This window comes from Ochotona curzoniae, unplaced genomic scaffold, assembly GCF_017591425.1.
Source record: "Ochotona curzoniae isolate NIBS_2020 unplaced genomic scaffold, NIBS_Ocur_1.0 scaffold_1037, whole genome shotgun sequence".
NCBI classification, from domain to species: Eukaryota; Metazoa; Chordata; class Mammalia; order Lagomorpha; family Ochotonidae; genus Ochotona; species Ochotona curzoniae.
The window spans coordinates 19,619,942-19,643,518 of record NW_024467083.1 but is presented as its reverse complement, the minus strand read 5'-3'; the positions used below and the strand labels follow the sequence as shown (position 1 = coordinate 19,643,518).

The following is a 23,577-nucleotide window of genomic DNA, read 5'->3' as shown; positions in this document are numbered from 1 at the left end:
AAAATATAAGACAAATAAGCTGCTAAGTAAGTCCAGAGACCTAAAGGAGGCCATACCTAAGGAACTACAGAAACATGTAATACTACATTTACCTTGTCAAGTGAAACAGAAACACAGAGATAGAAATTATCTAACAAAAGTGTAGTGATGCCAATGGCCAGTTCACTAGGGCAGCTCAACAGCAGATCTGAGGAAGTTACTTCAGGGCAGATGGATTGTGGTTATCCAGAGGAACAGAAAGAAAAAAGAGTGAAGAGAAATGAACGGAACATGAGACACAGATGGCACACCATTCAGGGAACTAAGTTAAGTTCCCAAGGGAAAAGAGAGATAGGTACAAGGGGAATGGGAAAAGTATTTGAAGAAATAATGCTCAAAAATTTCCCAGAACTGATGAAAAATCATTACTTCACACCTCCAATGAGCAAACACAAACTCAGAAAGGTCTACACACATAGACACATCATCATTTTTATCGTTTGAACATGATTTGGCTCCACAGCTCAGACAGGCAATTAAACCTCCAAGTCTTGGATTATGTTAATGGTGATGGATTAAGGTTGGAGGTTTGATCCGATGACGGTGTCTGGAAGTTGGGCCTGTTGCTTGTGAGAGGGTTGCTGTGTAAGCCAGCGCACTGTCTGTTTCCCTTCTGCCTCACCATTTAATCCTCCCCCTACACATGTTCTGCCATGTACTGTCCTCGCTGGGGGCCAGACTAATCGTGTCATCCTATCTTGGGCTAGGAGTCTCCAAAACTGCACATTGAAAAAGCCCTCTTTGCTAAGTAGCACTTTTCAGGTATTTGTTACAGCAACAAAAAGCTGGCCAATGCTATCATCAGGCTGCTAAAAGTTCAAGTTAAAAAGAAATTCTTGAACGCAACTAGGAGCAATGCATCACATACAGGGATGTTTAACAAAATTAAGAGTGGCTGTCTCATCAGAAACCAGAGGCTGGAAGGCAAGACAGAGCAACATTTCTGTATTTGGCAAAAATATTTTCAGAATTGGAGAAATCGAGACGTTCTCAGATTAAAAACAAAACAAAACAGAGTTGGCTGCCAGCAAATTTATCCTAAAATAATTGTGGAAAAGATCCTTTTAGGCTAAAATCAGAAAAGAGCAGGGTGATTCAAACCCACAAGGAGACATACGGACCATCATTAATGGTAGCTATACAGATAAATATAATATAGCATTAATCTACATTTTGTGTACCTTATCTTTTTTCCTGATTTAAAACACAACAGCAGAACACAATCATTTTAAACTTTTGTCATGGGAAGAACAATATACACAGATGTAATTTGTGGCAATACAGTATACAGGGAAGAAGAAATAGAGCTAAAGTGAAGCAAAATGTTATATTCAGTTGAAATGATATTAATCTGAATTGAAATGCTATAATTATTCATGGAAATTCCCAAGGAAAACACAAAGAAAAGAACTCAAAAATATAGCACAAAAAGTGCTATATATTAACAAATGAATATAATGCTTCAGAACATTTATATATCATTAAAATAGTGATGGATTAAAGAAATAACAAAAATGTAAGACATGTACATAACAGCAAAACAACAGAGTTAAATATTTTCTAACCTACAATTTTGTTAAGTGTAACTGGATTTAAATCTTCAATTAAAAGTCAGATACTGATAAAGTAGATTTTAAAGAAGCATGATCCAGTTATGTTCTGGAATTGGATTGTTATGATGGTGGCATAACCTTGTATATATTAAAAATTATGAAATTCTTTTTTTTTTAAGATTTATTTTATTCTTATTGGAAAGGCGGATGGATATACAGAGAGGAGAGACAGAGAGGAAGATCTTCCGTCCGATGATTCACTCCCCAAGTGAGCGCAACAGCCAATGCTATGCCGATCTGAAGCCAGGAGCCTCTTCCGGGTCTCCCACACGGGTGCAGGGTCCCAAAGCTTTGGGCCATCCTTGACTACTTTCCCGGGCCACAGGCAGGGAGCTGGATGGGAAGTGGGGCTGCTGGGATTAGAACCGGCACCCATATGGGATCCCGGGCGTGCAAGGCGAGGACGTTAACCACTGCGCCATCGCACCGGGCCCTAAAAATTATGAAATTCTACACTTCAAAATTGGTAAAATGATGAACTTTATGTTATGGGATTTGAATTCAAATTATTTTAAAGATTTGTTTCATTTATTTGAAAAGCGAAGTGACAGAGAAAGAGAAGAGAAATGTTCCATCCATAACTTCTCTCCCCAAATGGCTGCAACAGCTGGGCAAGGCCAGGCAGAAGCCAGGAGCTAGGAACTCTAGGCAGATCTCCCACAGGAGAGGAAGGGCCCCAAGAACTTGGACCACCTTCTATTGCTTTCCCAGGTGCATCCGTAGGAAGCTGGATTGGATGTGGAGCAGTCAGACTACAAGCAAGCGCTCATATGGAATGCTACTGCTGCAAGTGGTGGCTTAATGGGCTGCTGGTCTCTGACCTTAATTTAAAAAGTAGATGAATCAAAGATGAGTGACTTTATGCGAGCAGTCATGCCTGTCTAGAGTGATAGCTCACTACAAAGATGAGAGTGTTAGAAAGGGGAGCCTGATGTTTGAGGACAAATGGCAAATTTCACTTTCAACATGTTGGCTTTCCAATAGAAGACTCTATGTGGTTGCTAATTATAACATCATTCAGGTGTCTATTAAGAACTCAAGGCTAGAAATAGAATTTAGGAACCTTCAGCATAGATTACAGTCAGATTGGGAGTGAGAAACAGTCTCTAAAAACGTTCTCCCTTCTTTGGAGCACATAGCCCATTCCCTCTCTGAAAGGCCCAATGCTTTAAATGACCAACAGTCTCATCTGCTTGAAAAATAGCCCACTGCGGTGTACACATGATAGCACAGGTAGGAATGGAGGCAACTCAGAGTACTGGAAGCTTTGCTCTCTGCAGGAGGGCTTCTGTCTCCTCCTCAAAGCAGAACCAGCTTTTGTAATGAGGGAAATCCACCTTTCATTTCCCCAAAGTGTTATAGCACCAAGAAATGACTGTGCTGACATTTGAGTGAATACTCTCCACTGGGAGGTTTAAGTAGAAGAAGATGGTGCCACAATTATGAACCTAAAACATTATCCTGGTAGCCATGTGGAGAACTGATGGAGGAAGTTATTTTAGTGAGAAAAGTGAGTGTTTTTCCCTTTGGGCAGTGCATCTTAGTGGAAACAATTTTTTAAAATAATTTTTAAATTTTAAATAATTTAAACAAAACAAAACAAAAACCATAAAACTGAATTCATGCAGTGGTCTGATCATTTTGTGTTAAGTGCAAATAACCACACAACCTATATTTCACATCTGGGTTACTAAAGAACTCTCTGGGGTGTGTGTGTGTGTGTTTAGGAGAAAGACTTCCTTTGGAAATGTTCTAGACCTTATAACCCACAGGACGATCTACAAACAGACTTTTGATTTCAGTTTCTCATTGCATTCCAAACTGTGGCTTTTATGTTTTCTTTTATCACCAGGAAGTCTGAGTGTGTGAAGGAGGAGCCATACTCCCTCATGTGGTTACTCACCTGCCTTTTCAAGGTTGGTTGCATTTCCTCTTGAACAAAGGCCAGGAGATTTATTGCAAAATAATCAGAAATCTGCAAGCAAAATTCTGGTAAGATATTGCGGGAGTTGAGTTGGCTCTTCTGTTGTGTGTTCACAGTCCTTAGAGAACTGGGGACTGGAAAGGAAGCTCTTAGAGCCGTTGGAAGCCAGGGGATATTGCATTTATTCATTTATTATCCACAGTACTTAAAGAAATACACATGACACATTCTGAAAGTGGGAACTGATCTGGAAGTGGACAAACATGTCTGATACTGAAAACCGACACAATGAGCAATGATCTCTTCCCATGAGAGAGCACAGTGTTGTGGTGTAGCATGTAGAGCTACTGCCTGCCAGCATCCTATGCAGATTGTGTCCTGGCTGCTCTGCTTCTGATCAGCTCCCTACAGTTGACCTGGGAAAAGTAGCAGAGGATGGCCCAAGTCTTTGGATTCCTGCACCCACTTGGGAGATCAGAATGAAGCTCTTGTATCCCGGCCTTTGACCTGGCCCAATCTTGGCTGTTTAGCTATTTGGAGGATAAACCCATGGATGGAAGATTTTCTTTCTCTCTCTCCATCCCTTTCTGTCTGTAATTCTTCCAAATACATTGAAAAATCTAAATATATAGAAATATTGTAATATATTATACAGTATATATATATACTAGCATAAATATTAAAAATTAAATTAAATTTTAACTTTAATTTTATTTCAAAAGTTAAAAAATATATGCATAAAATGTAGTATAACTAATGTATAATATAAATGCATACATTTTATATATATCACAGCAGAGGCCAGCACCACAGCATAGCAGGTAAAGCTCCCTGCTCCTGCTCCAGCCCCTGTTCAGCCTGGCTTTTGTGGCCATCTGGGGAGTGAACCAGCAGATGGAAGATCTCTTTCTCTGTCTCACCTACTCTCTCTTAACTCAGCCTTTCAAACAAAAATAAAATAAATCTTTAAAAACAAATCACAGGAGAAAGGGCATTCAAGTGGCTGTGTCACCAGGAAGTCTGCACCAAACTTCCCACTGCAGTTGTCCCTTCTGAAACTTCACTTTTTAACTCCAACTGCCTACACAGCCCCCAACTTCCTCTCTCAGTGCTGTAGCTTCCAAACACATGGAGGCCGGAGGCCGCCAGGCAGTTTCCTGCCACTGTTCCCTCCCCCTCCCCGCTGGCACAGTCCTGTCACCCTGGAGGAAGGAGCCACACACAGCCACTTCTCCTTTGCCTTGTCCCAAGTTAAACAACTGAAAGAGACGTTCCTGTTTAGTCAAGGGAATTCTTGTGGAGTGCCCTGTGCTCTTGGCAACATAGGCCTTATAAAAACTCACCGTCTTGGAGTAGGTGTCTGGTACTGGGGTTGACATTCACATCTCCCTTCAGAGCTACCTAGGTTCAATCCCGGCTTCTGCCTCCTGTGCTGATCCCAGCCACCTGCTTTTGCAGACCCTGGGAAGTCACAGTGATGGCTTATGTAGTTTGGTCTCTGCCACCGCAACGGGAGGTCTAGATTTACTTCCTGGTCCCTAGCTTTAGCTCTGGCTTAGTCTTGCTTTTAAGGATATTTGGGCATTGAACCAGAGGATGGGAGTTCTCAAGTTAGTCAGTCTGTCTGCTGACTCCTAAATAAGTAAAGACATTAGAAAGATAGATTTCCAAATCCCAGAAAGGATACTGGATGGCAAGCTTAGTTTCCTCCCAACCCCCCAATTTTTTTCACCATCTTGCTTTGTCTCTGAAATTGTTGGTGTTTAAGATAATAGATAGTTCTCAGCTCTTTCTGTTTAGACTTAATGACCTTCACACCCGGTTTTACTTCAATCATTCCTGGATGTTTGGGACTTGAACCCCCATAATGCCACTCTCGGGTCATTACCCCTGCCAATTGCTTAAGGTTCACCTCGCCTCCCTGCTCTGCTCTCTCTCCTTCCCGCACCCGTTTCCTTTCTTCTCAGGACTGTGACCATCAAATCCATGTGGGTGAATTCCAAATTGAACACCAGAAAGTTGAAACTTTCAGCTTCTTTTTTTTTTTCAAGGCTATTTTCGACTGAGATGTTGTAGTTCAGATCTTATTAGTATGTGTCTTGAAATGAATGCTGATTTTATTAGTTATAAAATGTTAGAAGACAAATTTGATAGAATTTTATCTTTGCAGGTACATTTCTAGATAAACTAAGCACCTGTTCAGTAGGTCTGCAGTGAGTACTGAATAAAGTTCAAAATTATCAGCAGTTCCTTTAAGGTTCTCATGTGCTATCTTCCACGGATTTTTTTCTTCGTTGTCTTCCCTGACCATCCCTACTTCCGCATCTTCTTTAAATTCTTTAAAAATGCCTGCTTGCACTACTTATCATAGTGCACCCTCTTTAAACTACTTTGCCCTTGTTCCGACTGTTGTTTCTGTCATGAACACCCTTCTCACGTTTCTGGGATTGGCTCCTCCTAATTCTTTCATCAGTAGCTGGGTGATACGGTATCTTCTCCAAGAAGCTTTTCCTAGTCTCTCGATTTGGGTTAAGATCCTCTTCTGGCATGAAGATATTAACGATACACAGAAACTGTCTGTGCAGGCTTCGTGAGCAAGAATCAGCTCTTCTCCAACCACTCCCCCTTTATTACTCCCAGAAGCTAAACACATGGTCTGGCGTCTAGATCACACATGTAAAGATCTGGCATACAGATAACATCTGCTAAGCTTAACGTAGCATACGTAACTGACGGGAATTTGCTGTCTCTGAGACAAGAGCCTGCTGCTCAGGTTAAGAGGTCACTGCCCTTGGCAAAGGGCAGCTCCAACGGGAGCGACCCCCTAGGACTGGTTCTGAGTACCAGGCTTGCCCGAGTGACTGTATGACCCTGTGGCAGGGGAACAGAAGTATCAGATGATTTTCACAGAGCAAATTTTGCAAATTCCCCTGCTGCCCGATGCCATGGGGCATCTATTCAGAAAAGTTCTATAAAGGGCAGGTCATTCCAAAGGCCACCAGGCAGAGATCCAGCTTGTATGCAGTGGAGCAACCCTCCACTGGGGACACGCCAGAAGCCCTGGGAACTTTTGCCTTCTCCAGTGCCTGATGACAGAAACATGCTTTGTGAAAGTGTGGTCCTGGAGTTCCTGTTCCTGAGAAAGCTTCTCCAAATGCCCTTTGATGCCTGTGGAAGCAGTGATCATTCTGTGCACAGCATAACTTGACACCCAAAGGAGACCTCACGGGCCTCGTTCCTGGGGTGTCAGAGATGAACAGAGGCCTTTCAAACCAAGTGAACAGCGGTAGGTGGCCACTGTGAAGGGCCAGAGGTGGGAAGTAGGCTGATTCAGCAACCACAACAGAAGAGAGAGATGGCCTCACCGGGAGCCTCCTCCTCATGTTCCGCAGAGAGCCATCAGTCACAGGCAGACATGTGGCATTGAGACAATGAGGCCAGCGAGAGAGAGACCACGCAATTTCTTGAGGCACACGAAAGGAGTGAGCAATGAACAGCTCAGATCAAATCCTCTTTCCATATACGGCAAACTGGAATTAAAAAAAAAAGTCTCAAGTCTATATTTTATTGGAAATACAGAGATAGGGAGTGAGAGAGACAGAGTAATGGATGCACAGAGAGGGTTCTTCTGTCTGTTGGTGCACTCTCCAAAGGCTTGCAACAACTAGGGCTGGGCCAGACTGAAGTCAGGAGCCTGTAAGTCCATGTGGATCTCCCAGGTGGGCAGCAGAGACTCAGGTCCTTGAACCATCACGTGGGGCCTTCTAGGGCACACATTCTCATTACGCCGGAATCAGAAGCAGAACCAGGACTCAGACCCAGGCATGATGTCTTGTCATTAACATCTACTTGATAAATGTTTGATAAGAGATCCAGTTCTAGAAGTACAAACGGTGATTTTCCATGAAAGCGTTGTAGTCTTCTGCATCTTACAGGAAGTGCCTTTTTGGTGGCTGATGTGCTTGATTTTCTGACCCAACCATTCTCTTCAAAATTGAAGATGCCATATGTGCTAACAAGTACCAGAGAGGTCATCTGAAATTTTAAAAACTTAAATGTTCAAAAATATTTAAAGAAAATGGACTATTATGGTGGAGAGGACACAGGGAGAAAAAAAAATCCCCTTGAATAAATGATAGTAGCTAAAGTGGACAAAAAAAAAGGGGGGGGGAGAAAAACAAGAAAAAGAAAAAAGAAAAAAAAAAGACACCTGGCTTCATTTTGGCTGCCCTACCCGTTATGTGTCTTATGTTGCTAATTATATTGCTTTAGTTTTCTTTCCTTAGAATTTATTAAATCCAGATTAGATATGTCTTCCTTGGGCTTAGTAAAATAAGATTGTTTCCCATGGAAACATAATATTTTTATTTCTTAACAATTTTGAGTGAGTTCAGACTATTTTCTTTCTAATTTTTTAACTTAATGTGTCAAGTAGGGAAAGGTCTCTTTTAAAGAGAAATTCTCCGGTGTCCTAAAAGAGTGTGTCCTAAGACAAGGTTCAAAATTCTGCTTGGATTTTTTCAGTCTTTTTGTCCTCAGTTTCCCCAAAAGGGAAATTTTCCCTTTCACCAACGCCCTGTGAACTTTTTTTTTGTCTGTCACAATTGCGTTTTTATTTACATACCTGCCTGCATCCCTGGAGGAGGTACTGATGTCAGATTAACTTCAGGTGCCGAACAAGTCAGCTGAGTGCCTGCAGAGGAGTCAGGGCTGTGGTAGGTGGAAGCTGTCTCGTTCACCCGAGGCAATGTTGGAATACACAAGGAAAAGATGATCTTTATGTTCAGAATCCAGGTAAGCCTGTGGACACAAGCGTGCAGTGAGTCTGAGGGCATACACTAGAGAGGAGTGCTCAGGGACAAGGAAGAAGGAGCCATTGTGCTGAGGTGGGAGAAGAGCAAGTTTTCAGGCCTCCAAAGATGATGCCATTCCATGAGCTAAAGAAGCGTTAGGTAAGAATCATGGAGAAAGAAAAAAGTTTGGGTAGATAAGGTGACAGCAGGACAAGTCGGAAACCATAGGGAAGACCTAGAGCCTGGTGAGTACGTTGGCGGCATCAGCTTGAGCCTGAGCAGCTGAAGGCAGGCACAGCCAGTGAGTTGTAGAAGGAAGGTGAGTCGGGCTCAGCATTTTGCAGATAGATTGGCCGGGTACTGGTGCAGGGCTAGTCACCTAGAGGGTGGCCACCCTTGGGACTGCGACTGAATGAAGGCACAGAAGGTGCCAAGGCATGTAGGGTCTGTGTATGACACACAGAAGAAAAATAAATGCCAGCTGACAAAACAATTGACTACTAACATGGCTAACGCACAGGACTTGCTGAGGCATCCACATGGGGTGAGCATGAAACGTGACCATGACCGTGAATATCTGAACCTTGGGGACAAAAAAAGTGTGGTTTCTTTTTTCAGCAACAGGGACTGGGGAGTCTGAGAAATGAAACAGATTCACAGAAAAGGAAATGAGAGCCAGGATAAGCTCCTATGGGGTCGAGTTTTGCTTCCTTCTCCCGGGGACAGGATGTTACACACAGCCATGGATCAGTAATCTCTAACGGGAAGTGAAGAGTGCAAGGAAACATGCAAGCCTGGCCTTCATTCTCTCCCAAGACAACTGCCTTCTCTGGCGAATCCCTGTGTCCTGCTGCTGCCCCGGCCTTCACACTCTTCCGCCTCTGTTTACCTGAAAGATGCACAAGTTGACTTGTGGCTAGCTAGCATCCTTACTGTGTTAGTAATCAGAGGCCTTCTTTTCGCTGATGCTGGTGCTTTTTCTTCTGGGAGGTGTGGGGAACCTTTACACGATAAATCCCATGTCCTTGGGCCTGTCCTGGCCCTCCCATGTGAACAGAGGAGGCGAATGTGAGCGGTCCAGAGAGAACCCAGAGGCCTTGATGCTTTGGAGAATGCCTGTTGCCATAAATGGAAGCAGAGCTTGGAGTGTTGTTTTTACCATGTCTCTTGGACTTAAATGGAACTAAATTCTCTCACAAAGATGGAGAGGCTAAGGGAGCAGAGAAGGGGGTGCCTTGGCTGGGAGCTGGCTGCTAGTCTGTGTGCTGGAGGCCCAAGTTCAAGTATGCTTGCAGGAATGCTTCAGTTCTTTTCTCCCGCCACACAATGACACTGTTGTACATACAGAGGCCGGGAGAAGGCAGCTGCATTTCTCCAGCTCCATGATCAGTGTCTTTTGGATTCGCCTCTGGTACAGACACATCCTACAGGACACATGTATTTTCTGCCTTGGTTTAGAAAACAAGATACCACTCAAACACATTGCTCTAAACTCCAGAAAACAAGCAGCACATCCTGGCCAGGATATGTCAGCTGTCATCAGCTCATGGTCTCATTGCTCCGCAGTATGTGACTTTGGGTAAACACTTCACCTTCATCTTTAAACATGTTCCCTGCTCATCACGACCTTGTTAGGTGAGTCCCAAGAATCCTAAATCCTGAATTGCAGGGCTCTTTGGCCGTGTTGCTTTAATTTTGCAAACAACCCTTACAGGAATGTGTTGAATTGATGCCCATCTGATTTCAAATGTCCAGAGGGACTTCTATGCCAACTGCTTACAGGATCTGACTAGATGGTTCCCGATAAGGCTCTGACCCCCCTTGTTTGGAACAATTTCTGGAGATATATATATATAATATATATATATATATATATATATATATATATTTGCGCACTAAGTCTCTCTATGATAGCTTTCCTGTGATTTCTCTCTAAACAGAATGGAGCAGGAGGAAGTTGGCACAGAAGAAGACATTTAGAGGTGGGGATGGATAGATTCATTTAGATTCAAGCATAATAACAGTTGAATTGATACAATGCTTGCTTTATGCTAGGCACTGTTAGAAATACTTGATGAATTTAATTTATCTAATCCCCAGTGTAACCCCATAAAAACCAATATTGTTATTTTTTTGTTTTTAAAGATGGGGAAATTGAGGTACAGCCATGTTAAATCTTAAAATTGATAAGCAGAGGAACCAGGCTCCTAAGTCTGGTTGTTAGAGCTGCACATTAGGCCAATTTCCTATGACTGGACTGTTGCCCTAACTTTCAGGCCTCCTGGTTTCCTGACAGACACACTGTGTATTACTTGTAAGTACAGTTCTTAACTATCTGTTAGTTTTATACTCGGACTCCCAGATGTAAGATAGGTAGAAAGTAATGAGAGTCAGTAGAGGTAGAGATAAGGGAAGAATGCGTCAGTAAACGCATACACACATCCATGCATGTGTGCGTGTGCATTCTGGCCCCTTGATTTATATTCACATCACTCACATGTTTCCACAGCTCTCTTCTTGCCCAGTTATACATAGCTCTTTCCTCAGGGATCAGCTCTTCCAACTCCAGGTCATGGGAAGGGGCAGGCAAAAGATGACTTCCTTTCCAGGGGCCTGCTGGAGAAGCATGTTTGGAAAGCAGCACTTACACAAGCTGATCGACGAGAACAGTAGCTGTGCAGGCCAGGCATTTAGCCTAGTGGTTAAGATGCTTGCATTTCACGTTGGAGTACCTGGACTCTTTTCCTTGCCCTGGATTCTAACTTGAGTTTCCCCATCCCTGTGGACCCTGGGAGGCATTGGTGATGGCTCAAGTCATTGGGTTCCTGCCATCACAGCTTACAGAATTGGCCATGGTGGGCACTGAGGGAAGTGAACCAACAGATGGGAACTTCCTGTCTGTCTCTCTGCCTCTCAAATAAATAGAAATGTTTTTAAAAATTCATTAAAGCAACAGAAACTCTTACTTCTATATTATCCAATGTCATGTTATCATTACAATGAATGAGGTGAATATTGAAAGCTATCCATTATATGTATTTGTTATGTGATATAGCATGTGTAACAATATACACTCTGCAACAAAGATGAAAACATATATAAAATAATAATAGCATATGTGACACTAGTATTACTCTTAAGTGTTTAATATTTATTCAATTATTAATCATCAAGCAATTTTTAGGAAGTGGATGATAAAATGATTTCAGTTCTACGTGAAAAAATTCAAGTATGGTGACATTAAGTAACTTGTTGAAGGTCACCCAACCAGCAAGTGGCAAAATCAGAAATCAAATCCCGGCGTCCTAATTCTGAGCATCTGTTTGTAACTGAAGCAGTGTATTATACTCTATTGTAGGTGTAGAACAATTCTGGGCAAACACACAACAAACCACTAACAATGGTTGGCTAAGCAGTGTGGAAATGTTGGGTGGGATGAAGGGCAGGAAGGGATATTTTATTTGTTCAGCATTTTAAATATTATACTTTTATGCTTTTTTGGTGTTATTCTTAAACTATTTTATTACTCATTTACAATTTTTTAAACCCATGAAGGAATGTGGGCAGCCATTGTATCTGTGGCAACCTGACCAAAGAAGTGACTGTACAGGTTCTGTTTGTAGAACTCGTCAGGTTTGTAAGTGGAAAGGGAAGAGCAGGCCTGCACTTCAAGGAAAAAAGAGAACAGGAGGACTGGGAGCTGGCAGAGCCAGAAAGGAAGGGGAAGAGTCGAATTCTGTGAATCCCTGCTTGAAGAGGACTTCGACTACCTAGCACTGTCAGAGTTAGTGACTCACACTTCGATATCAAGTCTTAACAAAGCAGGAAAACCTCTGTTCTCCACACACAAGAATGAATTATTTTGTATGTTTTAAAAGATTTATTTATTTATTTTACTGGAAAGTTGGATATGCAGAGAGGAGGGTCTTCCATCCGCTGGTTCACTCCCCAAGCGGCCACAATGGCTGGAGCTGAACCAATCCAAACCAAGGAGCCTAGAGCCTCTTCCAGGTCTCCCACTCGAGTTCAGGGTCCCAGGGGATTGGGCCATCCTCAACTGCTTTCCCAGGCCACAAGTAGGGAGTTTGATGGGAAACGGGGCTGCTGGGATACAAACTGGTGCCTACATGAGATCCTGGCATGTTCAAGGCAAGGACTTCAGCCTCTAGACTACTGGGTGCTGAGTCCTATTTTGTATGTTTTGAAAGTTAGGCTGTCCTGTGGCAAAGCATCCAAAGATCTTGTGGGGAAATTTGATATTGATTTTATTTATTTGAACGGCAGAGGGACAGAGAGGAAGAGATACAAACATACACGCACACAGAGACATAGGGAAAGATTTGCCATCTGCTGAATCCGCTGGTTCACTCCCCAAATGATTGTAAAGGCAAGGATTGCACCAGGCTGAAGCCAGAAGTCTTGAACTCCACCTAGGTGTCTCATGTATGTGGATGTGGTCCAAGCACTTGACCCATCTTCTGCTGCTTTCCCAGGCACACTAGCAGGGAGCTGGATCAGAATTGAAGCAGTTGGGATTCAAATTAACATTCCAGTAAAAGTCAATGCAGTCTACTCTCACTCTGTAACAGTAGTAGGGAACAGGGCACAGTTACACTGGCACATGAGACAAGGATCTAGCTTCAGTGGCTGGGATGTCTTGCCAGGCTGGTGACAGGCCTTTGTGAGACAGCCTTATCCTAGCAGATCCTAGTGGCACCTTAGTTAAGTCTGCTAAGAGCTCTTCTACCTTCCCCCTTGCACAAGGCTGAGATGTATGGGGTCAGTGTTAGTGCCTTTCTTTTGTGTCTCATCTTCCTAGTACACGCTGTGATCTGGCAATCCTCAGCCTGAGTGATGTGAGACTCTCATCTCAACCATGCTTTCCAGGTAGGGATGGCTACGAGAGGGACTAAGTCTGGACCAAGTCTCTGGAAAAACAAAACAAAACAAACAAACAAACAAAAAACCACCCCAGCTTCTAAAGAACTACCTGCCGGGTTTAAGAATAGATACCTCCATTTAGAATATTTCTTGGGGCTAGTTAATTGGTTCAATTTGCTAATTCTCTACCTCTAAACATGGCATCCCATATGGACACCAGTGTATATGTCTTGGTTGCTCTAGTTCCCATTCAGCTCCTTCCTTGTGGCCTGGGAAAACAGTAGAGGATGGCTCAAGTTCTTGGGACTCTGCACCCAGGTGGGAGACCAGGAAGAGGCTCCTGGTTCCTAGCTTGGAATCGGTTCAGCTCCAGCCATTGTTGTCATTTGGGGAGTGAGCCAGTGGATGGAAAATATTTTTCTTTCTCTTTCTCTCTGTAGATTTGCCTTTCCAGTAAAAAGAAATGGATCTTTAAAAAAATCACCTCTGATGAATTCTATTTTCTGGAGTGCAAAGGAGATTTTTAAAAAATAAGGCTTGGATAGAATCTCATTTGAGATAGCATGTCTTTATTTTGATAAGTACAAAGAAGTACTATCTTTACACTTTCTTTCTGTGATCACTGTTTCCTGCTCAGAGAGCCACCATATTATAGTGGTGACAGCTCTGTTTGCTGAATGAATGCCATGGGCTAGGAGTCATATGAGCTCTTCTCACTCAAAAGGCTGCAAGAGAGAATGTTAGCTCTAGTTTAGTGGAGAATCAGCAGTGAAGCATCTTGTTCAGAGCCACCTTTGTGACCTCAGCTCTTAACTTTAAAGCTGGCTAATAAATACATTGGGCTAGTAGGGGGCAGGAACTACAGCAACAGGGAGTTGTAGCTTGTCAGACTCAATACCTTGAATTGTCCCCTACCTTGCCAGACGTGAATGGGACTTGGAGAGTTTGGGAAGCCACCTTCACTCACCTACTAAATATCAGGAAGTTCCGGTGAGTTTTTGCATCCCTAAAGTTCCTCATTTGTCACCAAGCTTTATCTGCTGCACTAAAAAGGGTTTACTCTGTATTAAAAACAGACAAACAGCCAGCTGTGGAGCAAGGCCTGCAGATGCATTCCTCCCTCCCATTCTGAGGCCAATGGGTGGCTCTCTGACTCATGACTGCCCATGCAGACAACAGAACATCACTGTCTTGTAAGACAAAACATTGATCAGTGGGGGCTGATTAGCCTCTGAGAATTGCTTCTCTGCACTGCCATCTCCTTGTGGGGAAGGTAATAAGCTCAGTTTGTTGGTCCTTGGCCTGATTTCCCATGATCTCATGTCCATGCTCTTAATTATTTACAATGCTTAGATTCAAGCTTAATTGTTACATAAGTTTCAGAGTCATTTAAAATGGTAAGTTAGGAGGGTTCTGTAAGTGAGGCAAATTTCTAGACTGTGGGATCTTTGCACATCTACAGTCTGCAATGCTGGGACTTTTATTACTCAGAGAAATGTTGTCTTTTTAAAACTCTTTAGACATTCAATTATTTAAAAGGCAGCTTTTTTAAAGTTAATTTTATTTCTATTTGAAAGGCAGAGTTACAGAGAGAGAGAAGGCATGAGAGAAAGGTCTTTCATTCACTGGCTCACTCTTCAAATAGCCAGAGCCCAGAGCTAAGCTGATCCAAAGCCAGCTTTTCCCGGGTCTCCCATGCGTGTGAATGTAGGATTCCAAGGGCCAGGCCATCTTCTACTGCTTTCCCTGGGCACAGGTAGGGAGCTGGATGGGAAGTGGAGCAGCCAGGACATGAACTTGTGCCCAATTGGGATACTGGTGCCATAGGTGGAGGGTTAGCCTATTATGCCACAATTCAGGTCCCTGAAATGCAGGATGAGAGAGAAAGAGAGAGAGAGAGAGGTCTTACTTTCTTGTTCTCCCCAAATGGCTGCAATGGTCAAAGCTGGGCCAAGCCAAAGCCAGGAGCTTTTTCCAGGTCTCCATGTGGGTAGCATGAGTCCAAACACTTAGGCCATTTTTTTTTGTCGCTTTCCTCAGGCAATTAGCAAGGACCAAGATCAGAAGTAGAGCAACTAGAGCTTAAATTGGAGTTCATATGGGATATCAGGGTTGCACACAGTGGCTTTACCCATCCTACCACAACTCCAGCTCTGGAAATGTGGCCCTAAAGGAGTGTTTTTCACACTTGTACTCCTTCCCCCACACTTCCATCCTATATAGCATGCAATTTTAGCGTTTTATTTCGTGTCAAGGTAGAATTGATTTACCAAGATGAAACCAGATTTACCTTTCTGCCTGAAATAAGTAATAAACTGGTCAAAGTCCATGAAACAATGTTGTGACTAACTTTATCAGACAGTACAGGAAATTAACATTACATAAGTATTAGAATGCTTAAAGTCCAAAACACTGTTAGTGGTGGTAGAGAAAACAGAACATTCACTTGTTGGTGGTGGGAATGTAAAATGGTGCAGCAATTTCTTCAAAAGGCAGTTTCTTCTGAAATAACATACCTATTCATTGACTGTGCCCCTTGGTATTGACTCCAATGAGCTGAAAACTGTGTCCACAGAAAACCTGAACATGGATGTTTGTGGCAGCTTTATTCATAATTACCAGAAACTTGAATGCAACCAGCATGTCCTTCAGTTGGTGGACAGTTAAACCATAATTAATCCTGAGAATGGAAGGTTATCTGGTGTGAGAAGGAAATGAGTTATCAAGTGATGAAAAGACATGAAGGAAGCATAAATGTGTACTGCAAAATAAAAGCTGCTAATCTGAAAAAGCTGCATTCCATACATTTCCAATTGGTCAAGATTATAGAAAAGCAAAAACTATGGAAAATACAAAATAAGCAATGGTTTCCAGGGGTTGATGGGCAGAGAGGGGTGAATGGGAGAGGTACGAAGGATTTGTAATGTAGAGACCCCATTCGGTATAATACTATGATGTTAGATAATATGAATATAGATTTGTCAAAACCCAGTGGCTGTATGATGCCAAGGGTGAACTCTAATGTAAGGTATGGGCGTTGAGTGATAATGATGTGTAATTATGCATCACTCTAATGATGGGTGTTGATAGTGGAAGGAGTTGTGCATGCATAGAGGAAGAGGGTAAAAGGATACTCTCTGTACTTTCCATTCAAGTTTGGTATTAACTTGGAGCTGCTCCAGAAATACATATTTTAAAAAATCTTGAGAAATGCTTAGTTCAAAAGAAGATATAAAAAGAGGAACAAAGAACAGATGGAACAAATTAAAAAAAAAAAGCGAGATGACAGATTTCAGTACAACTCAATCAGTGATTACATTAAATAGTAAATAAGAAGGAGAGATTCCCAGATTAAAGCACAACGATCATACGTTGCCTGAAAAAAAAAAGTCACTTTAAATATTAAGAGACAAAGAGTGAAAAATAAGGGAGTGGAAAATGCTGCACCATGATAACACTCACCAAAAGAAAGTTAGGGAGGTTCTGTTACCAACAGAGAAGGAAGAATTCAGAACAAAGAAGATTCCAGGAATAAAGAGGTTACATAATAGAGATAAAAAGGTCATTTCATCACATGGACATGGGTAATTGCAAACATTCTTGCAGCTAATAATAGAGTTTCAAAATATATCAAACCAAGACTGCTAAATGTGAAAAAGAAACACAAAAATCCACAAGTGTAGCTGGAATTTTAGCTTCTCTCTCAATAATTATTAGAAAGAGTGCATGGAAAATCAGCAAGGATATAGAGAAACTGAGTAACACTATCAATTAACTGAGCCTACTTTGTATTTATAGAATTATTTACACAACAGTAGGATACATATTCAAGAGCACATAGAACATTTACTAATCAAACATGAAACACAAATCTAAATAAATGTAAAATGATTTAAATCATGCCAGTTATTTTCTTCATACGGAGTTAGAGACTGATAATAGAAAAACATTAGGAATATCCCCAAATATTATAAACCAACACATTTTGAAATAATCTGAGACAAAGAGAAAAGGAAAGTTAAAAAGTATTTTGAAATATACAAAAGTAAAAAATAACAGAAAACACAGTAAAAGCAAAGCTTAGTGGGAGAGTAATAGTTGGGGAAACACCTATATAAAGAGAGGAGAAAGGTCTCAAATCAGTGACCTCAATTTTCACCATAACAAACTAGGGAAAGGTAAACTCAATGCAAGCAGAATAAACAAAATAATAAAGTCATAAATACATGAAACACAAATCAGCAGAATGAATCAAAGAATCAAAAGCTGGTTCTTTGAAAATATCAATAAAATTAACAACCTTCTGGTTTGACTGTTGAAGGAAAAGAATTATGGACAAAGATAGCCAATGTCAAGAATCAAAGAGAGGAAACCACAAGAGCAGCCATATACATTTATTTATTTATTTATTTATTGTTATTAGATTTATGTTTATTGAAAAGACAGATTTATAGAGAAACAGAGAGATGATCTTCCATCCACTGAGTCACACACCAAATGGCTGCAATGGTCAGAGCTGAGCTGATTTGGAACCAGGAGCTTCTTCTGGGTCTCCCAAGCGGGTATAGGATCCCAAGGCTTTGATTCATCCTCCACTGTCTTCTAAGGCAATAAGCAGGGAGCTGGATGGGAAGTGGCGCAGTTGAGACATGAACCTGTGCCAGCCCCTGCAGGCAGAGGATTAGCCAATTGAGTCACTTGGGGAGAGAGACGGCAGATGGAAATTTCTCTCTCTGTATCCCTCTCTTTCTGCAACTCTGCTTTTCAACTAAGTAAATCTTTCAAAACAATTATTTGAAAGGCAAAGAGAGAGAGGTCTCCTATTTTCCTGTTTATTCCCTAAATTCCCAAAACTGAATTGGGCCAGACTGAAACCAGGATGGCAAGAACCCATGCACTTAAGCCATCCACTGTTACCTCCCAATGTGTGCATTTACAGGAAGCCAAAATCAAAAATGGAGCCAGGTCTGCAACTCAATCTGATGAGGGATGTAGGCATTCCAAGGGCTGTGTACACATTGGTATGAAGTGCCTGCCCCTCAAGAATTTCTTAAATGTTTATTAATTTTAATCCACTGGAAAGACACACACACACACACACACACACACACACACACAGAATTAACTTCCATCCACTGGTTCATTTCCTAAACCCTTACTATAGCTGTTGAATTGGCAATTCTTTCCTAAACTGTGGCATCACTTTAACACAATCCAATCAAATTTCTAAAATGCTCTGTTCTTCAGGAATGCAAAAGTTGCTTATAAAATCTACACAAGAATTTAAAAGAGTTAGAATAGCCAAAACAACTTTGAGAAAGAATAGCAAAGATTAATCGTGATTAATCTCAAGACTTATGATAAAACTATGGCAATTAAGATGATGTGGTATGTGTATAAAAATAGAAAAGTAAAAATAGAAATTGACTTACACATTTATGGCCAACTGGCTTTTGAGAAAGATGCCGCAGCAACTGTTTTCAACAGATGGTACAGAACAATCAGACAGCCAGATGGAATTAAGTGAACCTCAACCCCTACCTCACAGCATAGACAAAAATGAACTTAAAATGGACTTAGTTTTGTATATAATGCTAAATTATAAAATTTTTAGGAGAGCAAAGAGTGTTTGGGAGATTTCTTAAATACAACACAAAAATTGAAAACTACAGAAACAACAGTAAGTAAAGTGAAATTGTTTTTCAGTAGTACTGTTAAGAAAAGGAAAGGTTAGCCAGATTGGGATGAAATATTTACAAGTTATATACCATACCCGACAAAGGACTTGAATGAAAATGTATGAATAACTCCATTAGCACGTTGACTAATTCCCTCTCTGCCTTTCAAGTAAACATAAATTACAATTTTCAAAAGGGAATGACTCAATTTTAATTTTGTAATGGAAAAAAAGTTTGACAATTTGTCTAAGAATGACATATGATTGTCAAAAAACAAACAAACAACAACAAAATAGCACAAGAGGAGCCTGTGACCACCTGTTTGAGACCCAGCTGTACCACTTTGGAACTACTTCCCTGCTGATGTGCTTGGAAAAGCAGTGAACGATGGTTCAAGTGTTTGGGTCCCTGCTACCCATCTGGTGACCTGGGTGGAGATCCAGGCTCCTGGTTTGATTTGGCTCAGCCAAAGGGTGCAATCAGTGATCAGAAGATTCCGCTCTCAATCTCCCTCTCCCTCTTGCTCTCTCGCTTTGCCTTTCAAGTTAGTAAAACAAATAAACAAAAATTTAAAAATTGAAAGACACATGGAAATCTTCTAAATCTAATTGGTCCTTAGGGTACATGCAACTTAAAACAGGGAGGTACTACAACATGACCTCTAGAATGACTGAGATGAAAACAACTGACTTTCCCAAGCAATGGTGGAACTGTGATAAAGGACCTGGAAATCCCATCCATTATTAGTGGAGAAGTAAAATGGCACAAGCATTTTTCAGGAAGATGTAGCAGCGTCTTAAGGGGTTAAGTACATGTCAGCCATATGATCTGGTCATTGTGTAGTCAGGTATTCACCTGAGAAAACATATGGCCTATTAAAGACTTGTTCATGGCAACTTTGTAGCAGCCCCCAACTGGAAATAATCCAGATACGCATCAACATGCGAATGTGTAACCAAACCATGACAGAGCCATCCAACTGCAACCCTACTCAGCAGTAAGAATGAACACCTGTGGGTATACACAACAGCACGAATGAATTTCAAAATTGTGCTGAGAGAAGCCAGACGAATAACAGTACATACTTACTGTGGGACCCAATTTCTGTTTTCTAGAAAATGTAAACTTCACTGTAGTGACAGAGAACAGACCAATAGTTATGGGGTGGAGTGGGGAGAAGGGAGCAGGTGAGGACTGCGGAGTGACTGTCAGGTTTATTATCTTGACTGTGGTGCTTGCTAGGTTCACAGATGTACACACTTGCCCACATGCAGCAGGCTGCTCAGGTTAAACATGTGCAGTTTGTTATATCCTAATTATACATTGATAAAGGCATAAAAGAAAAAGAAGAAAAGGAAGTTATTTAAAATTGCTACCTACCAACAACTCAAGCATAGAACGGGACAGAAGTACCCTTCCTATATGCACATTCCTTTTCATTGTGTTGATTAAAAACATACTGTGGTCATGAGCCAGAAGTTAATTTCACAAGTGATTAATGTGTTGATATGTGTAACTAGAAAAAGGAGCTTTAAAACTTCATTACACTGCTCCTCTGTGGCAATTTCTCTATCTGGATCACTAAATTTCACACCCTCACTTCTGTTCATGTGCTTGGCAAACTCTAGAGCCTTAAAGAGAAAAGTCTAGTCTTCTCCCATTGCCACAGTGATGTCCTCTTGCTCCGTGATCACCATCCCGACGTGTCCGGGAGATGGCTGATGTTAGCATCTCATAATGAAAGTTCTCTGGCAACAACTCCAGTGGAGGACACAGACGGCAGCTTCTGGACTGTGTTGCTGCTAACATCACCAAGGCCCGGGGACTTCTGTCACAAGGGTGGTGGTGGCTCATCAGCTGTCATTTCTCCTGTCAATGACTCTACTTTGTGCTTGGGTGTTGAAGACCACAGGGCAAGGAGTTTGTGAATGTCCGGTGCAATCACAGTTGCAACTGTCTGTGAACAACCTGGCCCAGCATGAAGCTTGAAGAGGGAAGCAGAGAACCAAAACTAGGGGTCACTGCAGCTCAGTGACTTAATGTTCCTGTATGCAACTTGATATTTAGGTAGCTGGTGGCCTCTCTTCAAACTCACATCTGTGCTATAGACAGTGGCATAACGGATCAATCTGGTCTACTTTGTGTCCGGGAGGGATTTTCATAAATTAATCTGAGACTAAATGGAGATAAAGCACGGGCAGAAGCCGGAGTTGGGAGTCTGGCCTTGGTGTTTTTCACACAGTGGCTGAAAGCAAGCAATGGTAAGCAATGCCATGACTTTCCAAGAGCTCAGTCCTCCCAGTGGGTCTACACTCAAGGCCCAGGCGGTTGACATAGGCTTGGAAACAAGCTCTGACTCCTCAGCCTGGCAGAGTGGCCTAGGTCACAGTGGATTTAGCTCCAAAGAGTTCACAATTAGGTGTGCTCCAATAAGTGGCAACCAGACATTGTTTTATGGGGGGGAAGGGAATCAGAGTGGATTGATGCTATGCCTGTGACAGCTGGATTTTGGTGTTCATAGCTTCTTCACTCAGGACGCAGGAGAGAATGGGATGTTATGCTAAATACTTGGGCCTTGACATTGCACAAACCTGTTCAGATTCTGTTTCTTCTGCCTGCCAGGCTGTGGTGTTGCAAAAGACTGCCTAACCTTTCTGAACTTGACTCCCGTCATTTGGAACAGAGGTTCTCCATGGGGAATGGTGGTTTTCACACCCCAGGGAATATTTGGTAAGGTCTGGGGACAGTTTTGGTCACTGGATTTGGGCTTGTTCCTGGCATTTAGTGGCCAAAACCGTAAGTGCTTCTGATCATGCATTAATGCAAAGCCAGCCCCTCCCAATAAAGAACTCTCCAGGCCAATGGGTCAGCTGATCTGACGCATAGAAACCCGGGTTAACAGGCAGTGTCTGGCGTAAGTTCAGCAGTCACTGTCATTACCGAATGATCAACTGCTGTGGCTAATTAAAAATCAGATTCTGAGGAGCACAGTTCATATCTTCCCTCCATCCAGAAAAAGTCCCTAAGAGTGGTATTACAGTCCATCAGTCTGCACACAAATATAGCAAAGAGGTTAATGGCAGTGACTCAGAAGCTGGCCTGCCTGGGTCCAGATCTTGGATCTACCATTTATTACATAGGTATTCCCAGGAAAGGCATTTAGCCTCAGTCTGATTATCTGTAAAATGGGTACAATAATGACCTTGCTCTTTCTCTGCCTCTCTCTTTTCCCCTCTCCCCTCAAAAGAGTGTGTTAAGATGCACAGATGTGCACAGCATAGTATGTACTTCAAGCCCTTATTTGCTGTTACCACAGGAGCTAACGCTGAGAGGGGTGCTGATTTTAATAACAGGCTCTGAAATTTCTGACAGAGTATGGAGTGGGACACAAATAGAAATAGGTAATTCACACTGCAGAGGACCTGTGGAGGTGCCAGGCGTTCATGAATGTCATCTCACTAGATCCTCACAGTGTCGTACGGTAGTTTTTGTTAAGCTGCTTCAGGCTCATTTCACAAATGTGTGAAGAGGCTCGGACCAATTAAGGTCCCTTGCTCTAGCTCACTGCAGCCAGTCAGGTGGCAGTGCTGGGGGCTCTGAATCCTGGGGTGACGCCAGCCTGTGTTTTTGTGGGCTGGAATTCAGAAATGTGCAACTCAGGGCCAATTCCCAGAACATAAATTACAGAAAACCCCTGACAAGCTGATGTTTTCTATGCAGAAGGCAAGGAAGACAGTTTGAAAGCCAAGCTTCTGTCTCTGGCTGAGACAAATGGCTTGGGGTTATGCGAAGAAGAGTTTGGGGGGAGCAAGAAGCAGCCAACAGTGACCATGGAGTGGCCATGCTGCCTGACCAGTAGTGCCCCGGGTGGTTACAGCAGCCTACAAGCTGTACAGAGATGGTTGCCCGTGGCCCAAGGGAGAGTTATGCACTGTTACGCTGCTCAGTGTGGGTGCCTTCTTCCGTGAGGAGAAATCTCTAGAAGACATAAGGCTACTCGGTGTGTGTGGGGGGGGGCGGGGCGGTGAGGGGTAGGAGGGAGAGAGAGGGAAACGGATAGTATTCAATATAACCTGGGTCTGTAGGGCCTGTAGAACTAAGAGAGAAAGTTCTAGGTGTCCAAGGCCACCTTCCTGTAAACAAGTGAGAGTGGGAATGGAGCCTAAAAAAAAAAAAAAGCCAAAAGGTCTAAATGTATCCCAGGAGGGCTGTGTTAAGAGCTTGCTCTGGGTGTGGCTGGGAAGCAGGTGTCCTTTAGGGCGCTCTACTTGTCCCCAGTCCTCCCTTGCACCTCACCCTGCCGCCTACCTCCCTGAGCGAGGTCCTTCCGGCTGACTTCCGCTTCGCTGCTTCCTCACACAGAGCAGGAACCCCGCCCAGCCCCACGGGGCCAGCGGGGCTGAGGAGCCGTGGGTAAGAGGGCAGAACACCCCGTCACATCCCGTGCCCTGTGTGTGCGCACGCCGTGGGAGGCGCTGTGCTTGCCCCTGGCAGACATGCGCTCCCAAGTTCACTAACCTGGTTGTTTAAATATAGGGGAGGAAACAGCTGCCGGCTGTGGTGCCGGAAGTCTCTGAGGAGAAGAAGGGGTTTGGGCAACAGCCTGAGAGGCTGATAAGGGCCTGGGGTGGCCTCCAAGTGTGGCCTCT

The 23,577-nt window shown here is 42.7% G+C and overlaps 1 long non-coding RNA gene across 1 annotated transcript; it reads left to right on the top strand.

The window, feature by feature from the left end:
• Positions 1–7,918: 7,918 nt before the first annotated feature.
• On the top strand, positions 7,919–10,067 carry LOC121168309. The gene is made up of 2 exons (XR_005885715.1): positions 7,919–8,370; positions 8,988–10,067. It is a non-coding gene; the product is annotated as an uncharacterized LOC121168309 (long non-coding RNA).
• The last annotated feature ends 13,510 nt before the right edge of the window (positions 10,068–23,577 follow it).